Here is an 18,946-nt window from a genome sequence, read left to right as displayed (position 1 = left end):
CATTATAATTTCCTCTTTGTTTCATATTTTCTTTATTTAAATTCTATTAGGAAATCTTTTCTTCAAGAATGAAATATTTTAATTGTTCTTTTATTCATTAAAATTTCTCCGCGGTCTCAGGAGAATTTAAAAATTGTTCAGAGACTGCCAGCAGCAAGCAGCTCAAGACCCGTCCGTTGTGAAATCTGGGGCTATCAGGTGAAAGGGGCAACTATATATTTATTTCAAAACGATCCATCCAAAATTAACCATTGTGCTTCAAAGGTGGTTTTTTTAACTGAAATAAACTATAGACATCAAACATAAAACCCAAGCCATAATCGAACGTGCGAAAACGTGAATCGCGAAGGAAAATGCGATCAAATGAAAGACTACCAGGACAACATCGTCCGATGCATGTTAATCTTCATTGTAAAAATCAAAAGAAGTTCTTAATGCGCAGCTATTGCTTTAAATACGAATTGAGTGACGAGCAATCGAACCCATTAATGACACTGAAAAAAATAAAAATAAATCGTACAATTTATATATTGCATGCATGAAGATTGCTTCAATATGATTCGCCACCTATGAGTTAAATAAAAATAGAACCACCATATCGATGATTTTTGACAAATATACTTAATAAATACAAAATATTGTGGCATTCCGGTAAAAGAAAGATCTGCACAAAACCATAGCAAAAGAATAACAGTCTTCTAACTTGTCTCCTTATTTATGAGTGAATGCCAATAGCCTTAGGGAAACTGAACAAACACAACAACCTGTTCATATAAAAATCAAATCAAAATTCCCTTATCGTTCAACTAGATTTAAAGAATTTTTAAAAACGAAACGATTTCTCCTGATGGCTCAGTTCAACATTGATCAACGGATCAAGGGAATCATACCAGGACGACGCGAGGCGAACTTGAGCCTAATGCCTTTCCCGTACCATACCGAAAAATGAGCACGAACACGGACTTTTTTCAGCGGGTACGATTGAAAATAGCGTATCGGCAGTTGCGAGAGATTGGTGGGCGTTGGCGCTTCGTGGGCAAGTTCAGACCTGCTTACCTATCCCGTCCCTTCCAGGTTTGCAATCACCACGCAAAGGGCGAGACGGAGGAGAGATATACGCAGACATGTCTTTCCTCATTTATATAAACATGGATTAAGGTGACCAACTTCAGTTTAATTATCTGCAAATAAATTCAACCCCGATCATCCGGATGATGCAAAGGCATTCTGAAATCGTTGCGAAGTGCCAATATACAGTGGAGAGGTAAACTTTTATTAGATTTTGACGGCGTTACTACAAATCTATTATTTACGAATCCAGACTGCTGTGAGGCTATCCAATTCTTAAGCTTAGTTTAGGAACAAGATCGAGTGCAACGCAGAGCAGCTGGATTTGTGAAAATCTGTTAAGAACAACGCAGCAGTGTCACGACAATATTGAAAGAATCAAGGTGAGCGTAGATTTGAATAAAGGTCATATTTATTGCGTTCATTAGAGGTATCCGACGATGCTAAAGACATACTACAGGCTTCGACTTACTATGATGGATCATATTAGGCCGAAGGACTTACATAAAGTCTGGGAGAAAGATACGACCATAGGCGGGAAAGAGATAATTAGTATATGTAGTGTAAATATTTTATCGATATTCTGCATGCATTTTAAATAGCCCCATCTTTATAAAACTGTTCCCTCATAATTTCAATATATTCTCCTTTTGAATATTCGGTACATCTTTCGTATGATTATTTTTGCTTCAGTGAATGATCGAACTGATACTTGTGTACAATTGTAATGATTATGATTGTGCCTGCATGGCTGTTGACCTAACACTCCCTGCCACACGCCCTTTCCGCGGCTTGCGGCGCATTATGTACATGTAGAATACTAATGCCAGAACTTGTCCGGATTCCCTTCCGGACGCTTCTCCGTGCTCCCATCCAGTGGGCCTGCCCCCGGTGTAGTTTCAAGTGCGCTCGTCGGAAATTCCAAAGGCCATTCCTTCGCCGCTGCATCGCGCGCTCTCTACTTTCCGGGATCATTAACAAACGCACACGTCTCGCGGGGGGGGGGGGGCTTCTCACCGCCGCCGGGCGGAAAGTCACGAGATGATGGGGGGGGGGACCCTCCGGCGAGGGTCACCCCCGGAGAGGTAGACAGACTTCCGGAATACGACGATGTTCTTGAACCACTCTTCCCTCTCGATCCGAGGTACGTCTTTTCCTCTTTAAACACGAGGAAGGAACTGAGGGTGTTGAAAAATTACTGATTAGGTACTCAAAATTTATCCGAACGAAAACAGAAATTCGAACCCGTGGCTAAGCGAGGCAGAGGACAGGAAGGGAAAAGTCATGTTGGAGTGAACGAGTGGGAGTAGGAAGTATGTATATGGAGTTGAATTAATTCTTTGACGCATTAGTATGTGCTTAGTAGCATAGCAGCGATAAGTTCCTGGAAGCATAACATATCTGTCCACCTTAACTGCGACTAATACTATTATATGTTATCGGCGGATACCTATGTTTTTTTGGGTGTTTATTGGGTGTTTTGGATTTTTTATTTGACTATACATTGCATACCTTTACTTTTTATATGCTTTGTTTTTTTATTATCTTCTATACTTATTTTGGATGGGCAGGATTTTATAGAAGGGGATAGTAATTTGCCTCGTTTTATTTCATTAGTCCTTTTGTTTGTGATATCCATGATATTATTTATTATTAGTCCTAATATAATTTCTATCCTTTTGCGCTGAGATTGATTTCTTATTTGCTGGTAGTTTATTATCAGAATTATAAGTCTTATAGAGCTGGTATATTAACTGTGATATCCAATTTTCCGGGTGACGTTGCTTTTTAGTTGAGCATTCCTTGGATACTTGATTACGGTTCCTGGAATCGTATTTTTTATGTTGATATTTTAAGAGATAAATTTGATTATTTTTTATTTCTCTTTAAATAGTTTTTGCTGCTAAAACTAAAAGTACTCCGATGTCCTTTTCTTTTTGGCTTCCAGCTGCATTGGCTGCTCCCACACCAATTTATGCTTTAGTTAATTAGGGAAGAATCTTAGAAATACGACAGAATAGTCATACGATATCTCACACTAGCAGAATTTGAATATACAGACGTTTCCACGTGTTCTTAAGATTCCTCCGATGCAGGACGGTCCCGAGACTTAACGTGAATGAAGGGACGAGGGAATCCTCACACGTCAACCCTCCTCCCGTCTCTCACCAACCCCCGGCGTAGTACTCCATTCGCTAATGTGATCCTGTACTACCATACTCTGAGGCGGAATTCTTTAACTGTGATATTTTCTCTACATATTTATTTTAAATATAATGCATACATCTTTTTTGTGTTCAAATGATATATATATATATACATATATATATATATATATATATATATATATATATATATATATATATATATATATATATATATATGACCATTTCACTGCTAATAGGCATCCTCACATAAGTCATCTCTACTTTTTTACATCATTATACTGTCGTCAAACAGGATTTCCCCTTTTCTTTCCTTCATATTTCCAAGAAACCACCCCCTCGCAGTTTGAAATCCACGGGAAGCTCGACACCTTCGGGCTCTCCTCGGAGGAATGCCCACGATGTGGTGAGCAAAAACATGACATCATTCCCCTCCTCTAAGAGCTGACGAAGGATAGCCATCTCCCAGGGTAAAGGTCTACAGGGCCGACCCCTTCCCTCGCGCCGAGGGGAGCGAAAGCGAGCGAGCGGTCCCCAGCTGGGGAGGGCGAAGGACACAGTGGCCGGGAGCGAAGCCGCGATCGACGCTCGTGACGCGAACCAGGATCTCCAGGCTGCGGGTCTGCCGGATCGCTTATCTTCCTGCCGTGGCGGCGAGAGGGAGAAGGGGGGGGGAGCCTTGGGCGACTGCCCTTTAGGCGACTGAAAAGTACGAGGCGAGTAATTATTCGAATTGTGAAGCGAACCGATTTTCCTCCGTGACGATGCCGCGACACTCAAAAGGACAACATGTCCAGCCACCGCTTGTTCTTTGATCAATTAAGACCAGGGAGAGAAGATGAGCAACGAAATAGTTGAGAAGAATAGTGAATAGAAAATGTCATTCCTTAATCAAGCCATCCTTTTAATGACTTATTGTTTGAGGCGTTTAGGTTTGAACATGCGTAACAATCATAGTAGCTAGGATATCGTCAAGTAGGATATTTGTTGTAAAATATAAACTGATAAAGCGCAGCAAGTATTCCGTTCAAAAAAGAATTAAATGAAATGAGCAAGAGTCTTGATTTGCTATATCGCCAATAGTTAGTATCCTACTCCAGAACGCAGCTCTGAAAACCCTGATGCAATCAATTTACGTATAATAACATTATAACAAAATTACCCCTCTTAAATTTACAAAATTCAATTGTCAAGCAAAATTGTCTGCAGCCTTTTTACCGACTTCTTCATCGATCGATAACAAACGAAAATTTCTAGAGAGTTATTGGTAAACGTTCACTTAAGATAAATAAACAAAAGCTCCATCCTTTCGTGAACATATTCCAGCGGATAGGATTGTCTCCTAGATATACATAGTTAAGAGAGTGGTGGGGTCGACCGCGAATCGCGCATTCTTCCGATGGAGCACAACGACTAATTTCGGAAGGTCCACATTTATCTTCCCTAGTCCACTTTCACCAGTTCCTAAAAATACTTTTCATTGCTACTCCAAACCGTTAATAAAACCCCAAATCCATATCGTCCGTCATGTGGAAATATACGAACACATTTATTCAAGCATTTCTTCACACTACTCCTGTAAAATGCGCCTTCACTTTTAAATTAAATTGCGCGGAAGGAAGCGATAGTGGAACTTCCATCACTTTCTCGTGACGCGACGTCACTAGCCCATCTAATGCTCTCTATTCCACCAAAAACAATCGAGACTCCCTCAAGAAAGTTCGGCAGAAATCCAAATGAGCGTTTCGTTACAAGGGATGCATTTTCTCATTTTAACTAGGCGAGGTAGTTCGCCCTTGTTAGCCTCTCCACCAACCATACAGGACCAACACAAAGGAGAGGAGAGTGAAACACGGATCGGGGGAAGAGGTTTCACGCATTGAAGACGCTCCACCAGCTGCGACAGACACCTGAGGACAGCGGAAGGTCGAATGAACGAAGACAGCTATATCCAACGGTGCGACGGCAAAACTGAAGTGACAATTATTAAAGAGGAGGAAGCGATTCGGCTGACCATTGGAATTCCACCGTTTATGGTTTACGAGTGATTAGGCCCAGGAATGAATTATCCCGGACAAAAAAACCGATAAGAGCCAGGAAAGATGCCACTCTTCGAAGCAAAAAAACGCGCGATAAGGTCAACAATGTCCATCGAGGCCCATTCGTCCTAAGGTGACCCCTAACTGCTTCTAAATCCATTCCACCTGATCGGAAGGATAACGGAAGCTCCACTTGTCCAACGTCACCATTGAATATCAAAAGAGGGAAGACAGTCGAATTGGACCAATCCTGAGAACGACACACACCGCGGGTAATGAATGATTCGGTGAGAGCACGAGTGATAGAAGGGAGACATTGAGGGAATGTTCGGAGCCTCGGCATTCGTCTCGATTGGCTAACAGCAGGCGGTGTCTGCAGGAAGAGAACTTGTAGAACATGCATGGACGACGTCAACGAAGCAAATCCTACTTGGCCAAATTCTATAACATTCTAACCCTATTAATAACCAACTTCTCTCAAAAGTCATCCATTAAACTTAAGATTATCGTATCGGGTTTAACAGCAGGGACACTGACCGCGAACACGCCAAAAAACTTTCTCACTACCACCGTGGTTAGCGGTGAATAACAACAACTTTACGAATCTATCGAACAGAACAAGGGTCTGTAGCAACAGACAATCAGTGCCCCATAAAACTCGTGCCGCGGACAATTCTACGAGTACCGCTCTAGAGCTCGCCCCCCCTCCCCCCGCTGTCCTCTCACCGTTCCGCCACGCTGGGCGCACCTGACTGGAGCTGGAATACATTTGGACCGCCCGCACACGCAAATGGCTCCGGCGCCGAGGCAAGAACCACCAAACACTCCCGGGGGGCATGGGGGAAATCCAACGAGAGGAGGGTCCGGCGGGGGGACGAGATCGTGACTTACCGTTCCTCTCCTCGTCCCCCGGGGGGACGAATGCACAAGTGCGGCGGGTATTTTATCTGGTGCCGATCGCGTCGGATACTCCTCCATGCCCTGCCCTCCCTGGAGTAGGGCTCAGCACAAATGGGCGAACGCGATATTCGTACCGGAGGCAGTAAGAGAATGAGGTCGGCAACGTACGAGTGGTAGATAACATTAATTGACCTCCCCGTGAGTAGTACATTCCAGGTGATTATTCACCACACAGACGAAAGTGCATTCTTTATTACTGAAAAATGCGGAGATCGACGATGTAATCAACAATCTAAAGATTCAGTTTCGTCTTTACTCATGCGGAACTGAAAATCTGGCCGGAGAAAACAAATACATTGATTGGAGGAACGTTCAGAAATATCTCAGTATTACATCCGCAGTGTTGGGCGTTGCAAGTTAGCAATCTCAACAAATTTTTCATCTAATCACGTACTAAACATGAGACGACTTCCTTATTCAGTCTGTGCGAAAAGAACGAGCATGAAATAGGGATTTGGGAAAATTTCCCGTTTATTGCCGAATTCATGGAGAAAAATCTGGAAACCGTAGGTGAGCTAATTCACAGTGTAAGTGTTAAACCCTTAAAAGCAATTAGCAGAGCAAAGACACATAAGGGAAATCCAAATTCATTTTTGGAAAACAATGACGTCCTTTTTCACTATGGACATAAGCAAAAGTTGTGCAATGGAGAATGATCGGCAAGAAAAATGTTCCGTCATCTTTTAAATCTTAAAAATTAGTTCGTTCATTGGGGTAAAAAAACTAATGTTTTATGACATCCAGTGCTCTTTCTCCAAATAATTAGGAATAAATTTGTTTATTTACAGAATCCAACTAGTCACTGTTCCTCAATTGATACTTCTGAGAGATGTGTTGCATGTATAAGTATTAAGGTGTTATAATATACGTATTGATATAAAACACGAACTGGCTTAATACGAGGGTAAGTCAATAAATAACTTGCAAAACGGAATAGAGGTAATAAATATCAAATTAACTTGCAGAAATTCATTTCACTCTTCTACGTATTCAGACACTTTCATTCAGACAATTTCTACGCATTCAGACACTTATCCCATCCCTTGACAAGCGCAAGATAGCTGGCAGTAAAGAAGTATTTTGTTTTCTGCCGCAACCAACGAGTAACCTCTTGGACTACGGCATCATCATTTTCAAAAATCGGCCACCCAAATGGATTTATTGGGGTCCGAACAGATGAAAATCACTGACAGGGCTAATTACGGTGGATATTCCAAGCGTTTCCAATGAAATGTTTGTAACAGCTCCTGTGCTTGTCCTGCTTACATTTGCGACTTATTTATTGACTTATCCTCATATTATTCGGTGGAGGTACCGTATGGCTACTGACAATTATGTCCAGGATACAAATCCTGATATGGCTCTCGGCATGCCTCTAAAACCTTACACGCGTGATTCTGGACTCGGGATCTTCCTGGGGGACCACCGGGTTAACAATGAACATTATTGCCCCCCTACCACCCCACTACCTTTCTTTTACTCTCACCTATCAGAACCCGGCGTTCACAATGATTACTATTCTGGTGGTTACAAAGCGGATTTTTTTTTCAAATTGACTTGAAAAATGAGAGAATCCTTTGGCCACCGATTCTATTTTTTTTTAGATGTTCTCGGGTGCCTGATTTGAAAAATGATCCCACTTCCGAAACGAATATTGCTTGATACACTTCTATTTTCTCGAGTTCAATACGCGGAGGGGCACTTTTAAACTCAAGCGTAATTAGTCTCACGAAAAGTAATGTTGATGGGATAGGAGATATCATGAATAGGGGCACCCGCGGGACAAGGCGCGAATCGGGCCAGCGGAAAACCAAACCTCGGGTGAGTGAGTCCTTTTTTTCCATCGCGTCGTCGGCTTATAAATTATTGATAAAAAGCAAGAATAGAAAGTCCCGCCGGCCGCGCCGTCGTCAATCAAAAACCCCTTCCCTACGGGGCGGGGATGGAGATCTAACGACCGAGGGAACGGGGAGCCAAATGGCCGCCGCCGCTGCAGTGCCGCGAATACGTCGAGTCGCAAATCAAGTGGAGACTGGAACTCCGTCTCTATAAATATCGAATAACTCCCGCGTTCCATTACTCTACAACTACGCTGCGATGCCTGCGAAGAAAATCGATCCGCGCACTCCTTCCTTTGTTCTCGAGTGCGAAGGAGTTTTCCTCCGACGACGCGCAATCATTTGCTCGCTCATGCACGGAAAACCAACCATTTTTTATTCGCCAGAGCTGCAAAAAACGCCGACAAGAAATTAAGTGGAACTTAACCAAACGCTCATTTTCAATACGTTGCCTTTTTTTCTACAATGGAAGGAGTTCTGCCACTACCGTCGTAAATTCATGCGAGATATATCGCACGAGTGATATAATGCCTATAATGATTTAAAAAAATAACATTAAATTACAATGATATCTAATGACATAATCTCCTAAAGAGCGGCAATTTTATCCGATTGGTTGGATTATTCTGATGGTCAGCGCGGCTGTCACCCGATACGGAAGACGCTGGTTCAATCATGATCAAACGGAATCTCTCATTGAACATGCTAATGTCCGCATCGGGTTTTCCTCTAATCCCAAATACAAGAAGGGTCCCAAAAAGCCCCATCTTCTCAACTGTCAAGTGGGTCACCCCGCCGAGCTACTACGCGCTATGAGCTGACCCGCTTATTGCCACGCACGCCACTTTTCTCAAAACAAAAGGTTCTCAAATATGTAGCTAACCGTGTTCGTCATTAGTTAATTCCATTATTTCAATATCATCTCGCCGAAGTGCCACTTTAGGGATAAGGTAGGATAAAGAAATATCACTTTAGGGATTAACTTATCGATGAATGAGTATTTAAAGGGAAACCTTAAAAAATATATTTAAATATTTCTAAGTACAAATTCACTTTTTATTAATTTGTTGGTGCAAATTTAAAAAGTTGGGTAACGGAATCATTTTTATTGATTCAAGAAATTTCTCGAATAAAAATACCCCTTTATTTCAGCCAGACATAATTGAAATTGGTGTCCGTTGTTTTGAAAATTAAAAAACTACTTTTCTGATTTACGGTTTGCTCGATCTCAGTCGCAATGCACAGGTCCCGAAACCGACGAGCCATACTCCGGGAAGTGAGGTTCTGCACACTGGATCGCCCATGCTATGATTTACGGCCAGAAGTACGAGGGCGTATTGAAAAGTAAGATCTCCTATTTTTTTCATGTAAAATCAAATTTATTTTATACGAGGAAGTGCTAGAAGCAGTCGCCAGTTGGCTTCGCGACGTGGCGGGAGAAATGTATGACGCCGGTATGAAAAAACTGGTTACAAGGATGCAAAAAGTGATCGATCGTCAAGGCAACTATCTAAAAAAATAGCTAAATGCTCAACCTTTCCAACGATGCACGCAAAGTTGAGAGTACATTTGTTTTTCCATGAAAAAAATAGGAGATCTTACTTTTCGAATCGCCCTCGTAATTCATGAAATAAGACTGTGGCCTCTTATATTATAGCGGGTAAGCTTACGCCCTGATATAAATGATATATTATGAAATGAATGCCGAAAATTTTGATTTTTCTTGATGTAAGTTGAATTAGGTGTCGCAAATTCCACACCGATGAGCCACTCACCTGGAAATCTACGGAAATGGTCCAAAACCAGAGAGACTCATTGGTTTGGTGAAGAAGAGGAGGCAGGGCAGGGCAAGAAAGTTCACAAGCAGAGCAGATAAGCACACCAAACTAATCCATGACGATAACCTCAGTAAAAAAGAACAAAGATTCAACTGTCCTACAATTTAAGGAAACGATTATCGTTCGGCAAAAAAATGTATTCTATATTTTTATCTCCTACGAATAACAATGAAACAAAATTCAGATTTACAAGACGTTACAATCCCGTGAAGAAGTTAATCCAATGATGATTCTAACAGAGTCCCATGATGAAAAATGCCATTGGTCACCCTCGATGGAAAAATGGTCGGTTGAATTTTCCAAATACAAAAGGTGAAAACCCGTAGCGAAAGGGACAAACGGGCAGAGATCAATTATGAATATTCATGAAATTTAAATAATCTTAATTGGACAATCTAACGATTCCATGGCAGAACGTTAATAAAGTCCCATTCATGAATGATGAATTTCCGTTTCGAAACCTACACAACAATAGCATGTTTGAGATAGAGCGAAATCTGTTTGGCTTTTGTTTATCTTGACATTAACGACATGGTTGCATCGTCACTAGAAAGAATTTGATTTGATACATCAATTTACAACACAAAGCAATTAAACCTCATTCGAGTACCTCTAGATCGAATCGATGGAGACATCTGTACATATTTCCTCTGAAGGGCGAATCCTAATTATTTTAAAAGTACATCGTCAGCACGTCATTTCGAGTTATTGTCAAAAAACTCTTCTATCGAATAGAAAGTCATTCAACTTGGCGAATATACAACCAACATACGTCATTATTGGATCGAAGACAGAATAATGATTACGATGATTAAAAGAAACGATGCCTCCTGGATGTTTTTCTTAAGTAGGCAAAGTGAAATATATATTAGCCAACAAAGGAATTTTAACGAGAGAGAACGATAGTAAGACTACGCGACATTCTGTGCAAGTGCAGTAAAAAACCACAATACAAATTGCAACAGATATTGATAATCAGTTGAAACCTTTTTCATAAGTATTGCAAATAGAGCGGCCGCTTCGATTTACTAGGCAACACATGTCGAAGATCTGACGGGTATTCGACAGATGGCATTGAAATTCTTGCAAGAAATACGATTCCAGTGATGAAAAAATTCCCAGTGATTCCTAGTCCCGATGGATCATTTCATACCATAAAAACGTGATCCTTGAAATGTCCGTCTTTGAGAGTGAAATAACGGTGGGGTATTCGTCAAAGCGACATTCATTGCAGTGCCGCTGAGTAAAGATGGGAAACGTGAAAATTCAATGACCATCAAACTAAGACGTTCACCTGAGGAAAAGCCAAAGAAACAATTTCTAAAACAACTGAAAGGGGATTAGCAAGAAACTCACCAGTACTTAAAAAAAATAAATAGCCTTATCGGGGCGAATATTGTCGCACAATAGCGTGATGAAAACAATTCATCGAGGGGGAAAAAGAACGGGAGGAAATAGAGAGTAAGAGATAGATGGATCTAGTAATGAGAGACACTAAAGAGAAGGACATACCTTGAAATAAACAGGTTAGCGGATATAATAGGGGGAGCTGAATAAAACCAACCTTGAGATTAAATACCACAGATGAGATAAACATTTTTAACACCAATACCGTTTCGTGCACCAAACACCGTTCATACATAGAACTTATTTTTAGGCATTAATAACGGTAAAAAAAGGTCGACGGTCTAAAGATTCATTGTTACCCATTCACTCAATAAAAATCGTGTTTTTTTCCACTCAAATACCCGCGTCATAAGGTCAGTGACTTATGCCGTAAAAATTTTTAGTGTGCCTTGCCAACTAATATATGCTATAATGATTTTTTTTACAACGACTCAGTTGAAATATTTGAATGAAATATTCCAACGAAGAAGAGCGCTTCGTTACTCCGAAGCGGTGATATGATTGGAGAGGAAATTCCAATTATGTCAGACAAATATATTCGTTCAATTATGGGTGACCCAACAGTTTAACGAAGATATATTTGCCCACTGTAAGTTAGGAGAATGCATGCTCAATCACTTATGTGTATTTCAGAACGAGTAATCGGGCATGCCTGAGATAGACCTATCCCCGATCATGATATGCGATTGATGGTGGCTCATTAATCGCGACTTCCGCACGAAATATGCTCTTTCGAAACTCTCTGAAGACATTTCAGCCCGAGCAGGCGATTGCCCTGGGCCCTTTAATGAGCACGGGACGTCGTAACGAATGTGCACACCAATTGGCACTGTGGAAGTAATTTTCCCCAGCGCGCGCCACCTTCGTGGAGGGTCGTAGCTGCCGCGGGCCGGCGTTCCGACGAGAGGACACGCCCTCTTGTGCGCGTCACATCCAGTCCCAACCACTCACGGGCTTCCTCCCGGCCCGGGTCGAATTCCCTCTCGATCCCCGCGGGTCAAGGTCTAACCCCGAGAGACATCCCCGGATTGTGTGCACACGCCTCGAATCTTTTGCCGTGCCGCTCAAATGTTTAAGTGCTCGTGGAATGGAAAATTGCTCAGCAACGAAATTCTCTGTGCGCGACCTGCTTGGTAGGGTCTTCGGAGACATTACTACTGGGGTCATGAAACTCATATGGCACTGTTCTTCCGTTGACTGAGGCAGGAACCATGTTTGTATGAGTAATTAGGCGTACCGAATTCAATATTAATGCGCCCATTGAAGTTTAACCAACTTGAACTTGTTCGAATTTGAATAACCAACTTGAACTTGTTCGAATTTGAATAAGTGCATTGTCCAATTGTTAAGAAAAGGCTCATCAAAACTTTGATATGGGGCGTAGTTAGGTACGGCGCGGAAACATGGTCAATGATAGATGTAGATTTTGAAATGTTGGGGTGGAGAAGGATGGAGAAGGTGAAATGAGCAGAAAAGAAATGAGCAGGTGCTGGGTATGGTGGGCGAGGAGAGTGGATTGTTGGGAGAAATCATAAGGAGGCAGGATATATGGATGAAAAGCACATTGATCGGCAGTGAGATGTTGAAGGCTGTGATATACAGGAGAGTATGTTAAACAAACGAGCAAGGGGTAGGAATAGGATAGGTATGTTGGACGGGAAAAAGTGAGTAAGGAAGTATACGGAGATGAAGAGGGGCCAGTTGTAGAGTAGGATGTTGGGTTGTATTTTGTTAGGAGAAACAAAATATTAATTTGGCAGTTGTGTCCGTCCACAACCTACCTTAACCGGTAGATTACCTAATAATAATAATTATTATTAAATTAGAATCACGGGGGTTACTAATTCTAGCACGGTCGAAAGCAACGGTGCCTTAGTTGGAGAATAATAGGTTGAACCATTATTTTTGTCCCGCATTGGCCCTTCATTGAAATGTTTTCTTAATTATGTATGCCGTGCTCAGCTACTTCTAAGAGGAAATGAAGACGCTTTCCGAAATAGAGTGCTCGACGGATGATTTTCTTTGGCAGAGAATATGTTCGTGACTCGTACTTGTCATGTAAAGGCTATGTAGGCATACCAGCCGTCATCCTGACGACGAAACTTCTTCCATACGACACAAAAACACAAAAGGAAAGAGGACCCTCTTCTATAAGACTCCCGAGTGCCGGATAAAGGGAGAGTGAGGATGGAGGCTTCATAGATATGCGGGGGGGTACAATGGGGGCAAAGGGATGCCCGCTTCCCGCCGCCCCCACTCCTTAACACTTCCGGGGGCTCTCATTGTCGGAAGGGATACGATGGAAGCAAGAAGGGTCAACTCTCGTGTGTGTAGTCCCGGTGTGAATTGAGATGGGGAGCCATGCAGCCGTTTCAGATTTCCGCAACACACGAGGGTTGGCGACCCTGAGGCGAATAAATGTAAAACACCATCCGGAGAGAAGAGGCCGATGATGATGAGCGAGCACCCTTGTCTAGAAAGGGAGCCTGCGGTCAAATCTACCCAAGTGTGAGGAGTAATTTGCCGACCTTGAGATTTGCCTCGTACATGAGTCCACTTGGATTGATTCAAGAATGCTCGCACAACATAACAAAACTTCGGTCCAAGGCTAGACCTAGAATTCAAATGTTTCAGGTGTGAAGATGAACTAAGAATGAAGAACCTGAAGAAGACGCATACATAATTGCTGAAACCTCGGTCGTGATAATCAACTTCTCTGGAATTTACAGATCATGTAAACAATTACAGCAACACATGCTTCACTGGATTTTGGGTTCACTGGCTTCCACTGGTAAAGCTTGGGTTTTGTTAAACCCAATGTTTAGCAAATATTCTTTTCTCTAGATTCAATCAACTTCCCCAAGGGGGGTTGGGCGTTGGACTACTGATCGGAGGGCCCGGGTTTGATTCCCGGGCAAGTCACTCTGGGCACCTGCAGATCCACCCAAGCTGTGTAATTTTTCGGGTATCAGATCTTCCTGCGAAACCGTAACCGGCACAGAGAAAGGAACTGGCCCACCCTACCCTAATGTGTGAATTTCACACGCCGTCGGGCTTATTACTGGGTGAACTCTACCATCACCTAACAAACCGACCTTCGGGTTGATTATTGTGTTTATGCTTTATGGATATATATAATTTTTTTTTGTTTATATATGTGTTTGTGTGTATATATATATACATACGCACACGGTACACTTTGTATGCAAATAGACTTGATTATTTAAATCACGTATCTAGAAATTCTACAAAGGATACGGTCGATGCATTTGAAAATTTAGAATTAATTCCCGTTTCTTCGTAACGGCAGCCTTCAACGAACTATTTAATATATTAATGCATATCTTTTTACTATACATTTACGGCTAAATAAAGATGGTAACTAGAATAGAATTTTCAAATAAAAACATTGCAAATTGGGTTTTATAGATGTACCCGATCATGACAACCGCGTGTGCGAAAAATTCCAAACTCTTATATATTTGAATTAATTAAGGGCTACACTAGGAATATTATCGAAATGATAGCCAGAAAAATGCACTTCTGAGTTGTATGCGCTCCCTTGCATTAGATGAGAGAGGCTTTCATCGAACCTCTAAGAATTTACTCTTTATCCCCGTGATCATTACTGGAAGGAGCTATCCAGGCCTCGTGGTTGGATTAATGCCTCGATATGTTGATGCATTCTAGAAAATGAGTAGCGTCAACGCTGAGGATTCCCACGACCTTCTCCAAAGCCTACAAAAAAGCAGTAATCAGCACCGTACAACAACGTATTCCCTAGGGAGATCTGCTAACAAGAAAATGTACCCAGACTTGGTAAAGAAGGTGGTCTTCAAACTTATTGTTCACCCAGATTGGAAGCTTAGACCCTCAAAGACACTAAATGAATGCTCTCACAGCTTTAACGGCCTTTGGGTTATTTGGAGCCGAGCGATTATGGAAACGTACAAACATAAATTTCATTTTCTGAAAGTGTAAATGCCACGATTCTACCTCCTAAGATAAAATAGCTTGTGAGCAATAACCACCCCTTCGTGGTGATATGAGAATAATCAGCTTTTCCTTTCTATTATTTATGTCAAAAAATAACAATAAGAACTTTTCATACTGTGAAACATAACAATATTTCACCTTTGTGGCGTTATTCATGTACTAAGCAAAGCCCTGACAATAGTATTCTATACATATTTATTTGGAACTATGAAAATAACGCATAGGAATACATTTTAGCGGTAAATTACTGCACTCATCTTGACATTTAAACTGGGATAAAACATCAGCACTAACATAACTAATATTAATATCATTTTAGTAAGAAGAAATGCATTATTTTCAAGAGTTCTACTAAAATTTTAGTAGTCGGTGCTACCTAAAAGAAGTTTTACATCTTTTGCTACTCCCATTATATTTTTCAATGCTATTCCACAGTGATATGACGCGGCAACCATTTAACATCGAGGCTGCAGTCCTAATTCATATTATTATTTTAATACAAATGGTGATATGAGGGGCTTTGATCTGCTTTGTATATTTTTCAAGGGATATTTTGAAAAAGACAAAAGGCGAGTCACAAGATGAATTCGTGTCCTTTGGAGTCGAAGACGTTCTTCGACTGGCCACCCCGGGGCAAGTAGCGCGAATTCCTTCCTTAAGAGCACTCAACTCGGGGCCGAGACTCGACGCGGGATTTGCATCATGCATGTGATTATCTCGCTTCTTGTTCGACCAGTGCCGGCCACGTTGGACCACTGCGGTGTCCACTCGCCATTTTATCCCTAAGCGGTTGTATCTCAAAGACTGCTCTCGCTACCTGTTGCTCTGCGAATTTTTGTTGTCCTCTCGGTCATCCTAACAACTAGTTGCAAGAGAGACCGTTCGCATTCCTAGGGGATGACAGACTAGCTTTTACTTCCGATGACATAGGAGTAGGGAATTACGGGTTAAATCAACCTAAAAATTGCGGGTAAAATATTATGAAATTATTTAAATAACATAAATATTTCCAATTCAAACTCTGATAAAGGTAAAATATGTTTGTCTAATGTTGAAAGAAAGGGCACGAGGAATAATGGCATGGATAAGAACACTAATATACTTCTTGGCACGCAAAAATGGAAATAAGTGTTTTGATAAATTTTCTCCGAAATGGTTACTTTAATCGGAACGATTCGTGAATAGCTAAAAAGCTGCGAAGTTACACTGCGCACATCAAAACTATAATAGTCGACATGAAATGAAATTATTGACTTTGTAATTCAGATTTTTAAACATTAGTGAATAATGGGATGTTGCATCTTGTTGAACATACCATTCGTGTAACTCTCTGGTTAGCCAGGCTTTCTATTCTACAACAAATTTTATTACAGACGACATTCAAGATACTGGGTTGATACCCGAGGACGGAGATTGCCTAATGCGAATCCACGAGGCTTGTGAAATTAGGGTGGATGGGGGGAGTGAGCGAATTCCTTATTCTGTGTCACTTGAGGTTTCTCAGAAAAACGCTGCACCCATTAAAGCATGAAGCATGCAATAAGTCTGCCCATGGGTACCGTCTGGATTTGAACCCGGCTCTTAATACACTCCATACATTCGGCCACGATTACATGACCCTTCCCCACGCCAATTAACAAACCTCCAACCACAGAATCTTTCATTTCATTCCAGCGTTATCGTTTCAAATATTTCAACAGCACGTTAAAAAAATCTTAAAAAATGTCCTCATTCTCTTGCAGTTTGGTGAATCACCTCTTGCTGCCAATATTTTTTCGCGGTCTTTTGGGCGACCGACTCAAACATCTGAGTGAGTGGGAAATAAACAGTTCGAGGATGAGCGACCTATTGCAGGCATCGATGAAGGTGCACTTGGGTTGGGTTCGCAGACGTCCGGACGTTGACGTTCAGCCGCTAGTCGTAAGGATGAGACGAGGGTGTCAAGCCAAAACAAACGTTTCGGCTCCATCTCCTCTTCAAGCGAAGGCAGCTCACATAAACGTCAAAATACACGTAAACTTCCCAAACCAAGGGAACATTTATTTCTATGGTTGTTTTCAGTCGACGGCCGCGAGCATCTGGGATCCATTGTAGAGGAGAGAACACCACGGTGGCCTCATCCGATGACAGAGGAGACGAAAGGGAGGTTTGTGAGCCCCCCCCCCCTGCCACTCAGGGGCGCCACCGAGGGAGTCGCTGACCGACACTAAAGATGTTGAAATCAGTCAGGTGTGCGAAATCAACAATGGAGTGGCAAAATTAATCATCTTTGCACTCGAGTGCCTGAATCCCTCACCGCAACCCTGAAATCCACCTGCCATCAACCTTCGCCAATAATTTTTTTTTGGAAATTTCGCAAATGTTTTCCTTCGTAATTGTCATCGAATGTCTACGTCCAGATGAATCGAGAAGTCCTTACACCTTCCTCTAAACCTGAGCATCTGGAAAAATGGATGAAAGAACTCATGGTGTGGGACTTACCGTTTCCCTTATCAGATAGCGGGCCTTTTGGTGTCGAGTAGCACTGGGACAGCATCCACGGAAAAAAAATCTTTCTACATACACGGTTTTAAGCCAATGTTTTGGCACGCAATGGCTCTCCTTAAAGCACTTGCATGAATACGCAATTCGTGGTGATATGTACCTGAATCACTCATTCCATGGAGAAATCGCGGAGCCAGCGTCATATTTTCTAAGTAAAAATCCAACGTCAAAGCACTAAAAACTTCAGTTGTTCTGTTTCCACAATAAAATTGCACAAAACAGGTACATTTTAGCAAAACATTATTTTCCAGTTGAAATGGACAAGGATTAGCTTGGTTCGATATCATGCCCAACTTTTCGCGGGCGATGTTGTTAACGCATTGGAATTATTTCGCTGCGGTGCCTACCATACAAGAGAGTTAGGTATTAAAGAAGACAATTTTTCAAATTGAGGAATGAAACGTAAACAGGGCGCATTCAAATCATTAAACATCTACCAATACATCGGTGAACGTGAAGATTCTAGAGCACTTCGCGAGAAAGAGCAAAAACACCGCAAGAAAGGTCTTTTCAACACATTCATACATACCTCACGGGTAAAATCTCGTTCTTTCAGGACCCACCGATGTATCCCAGCCGGTCTGTCCGCAAGGCACTCACTTATTTCACCACCACCAGAACTCAAAGACCAGTTGCGGGGTGAAACTCCACTTGACCAAGAGCACAACCGAAATATATCAAGATCCGAAAAATACCGAACACTCTTTTGCGAATAGGTTCACCCAACTTCCGACGATGATATCTTTCCGACCAAGTTACGAGAGAATGTATTCCTGCTGTCCCAGGTGAAACGGCAACGACAGAACGACACTTCAAGGAGAGAGCGTCACTTAACTTCACGGCACGAACCTCTCTTCTCAAGCTCCCGCTAAAGGATGCCGAGCCTGCGCGTTTGACTCGCGAAGATCGCAGTGGAGCGACAGTAGCGACGACATACGGGATTCGCCCTCACTTCTACCAGGAACAGAAATGATTGGCGCCACGGTCGCACTACAACTGAATGTTTGGCGCGCTTATTTAAGACGACTGAGAATTTCACAATATTTACATTTGTCTAAAACGAAAAACGGTTATTTTCTCAAATTTTAGGT

General features: G+C 41.9%; 1 long non-coding RNA gene across 1 annotated transcript in view; it reads right to left on the bottom strand.

Moving 5' to 3' along the window:
• The window catches only part of LOC139700769 (uncharacterized), a 382,041-nt gene extending 363,343 nt beyond the window's left edge, over positions 1-18,698 (bottom strand). The window contains exon 1 of the long non-coding RNA XR_011703886.1: positions 18,385-18,698. This is a non-coding gene — a long non-coding RNA (uncharacterized lncRNA). The remainder of the gene's footprint in view (positions 1-18,384) is intronic.
• Positions 18,699-18,946: the final 248 nt, after the last annotated feature.

This window comes from Hetaerina americana, unplaced genomic scaffold (assembly GCF_022747635.1).
Source record: "Hetaerina americana unplaced genomic scaffold, ioHetAmer1.1.p SCAF_11, whole genome shotgun sequence".
Lineage (NCBI taxonomy): Eukaryota > Metazoa > Arthropoda > Insecta > Odonata > Calopterygidae > Hetaerina > Hetaerina americana.
The sequence above is the reverse complement of the archived record's forward strand: the minus strand, read 5'-3'. Positions and strand labels throughout refer to the sequence as shown.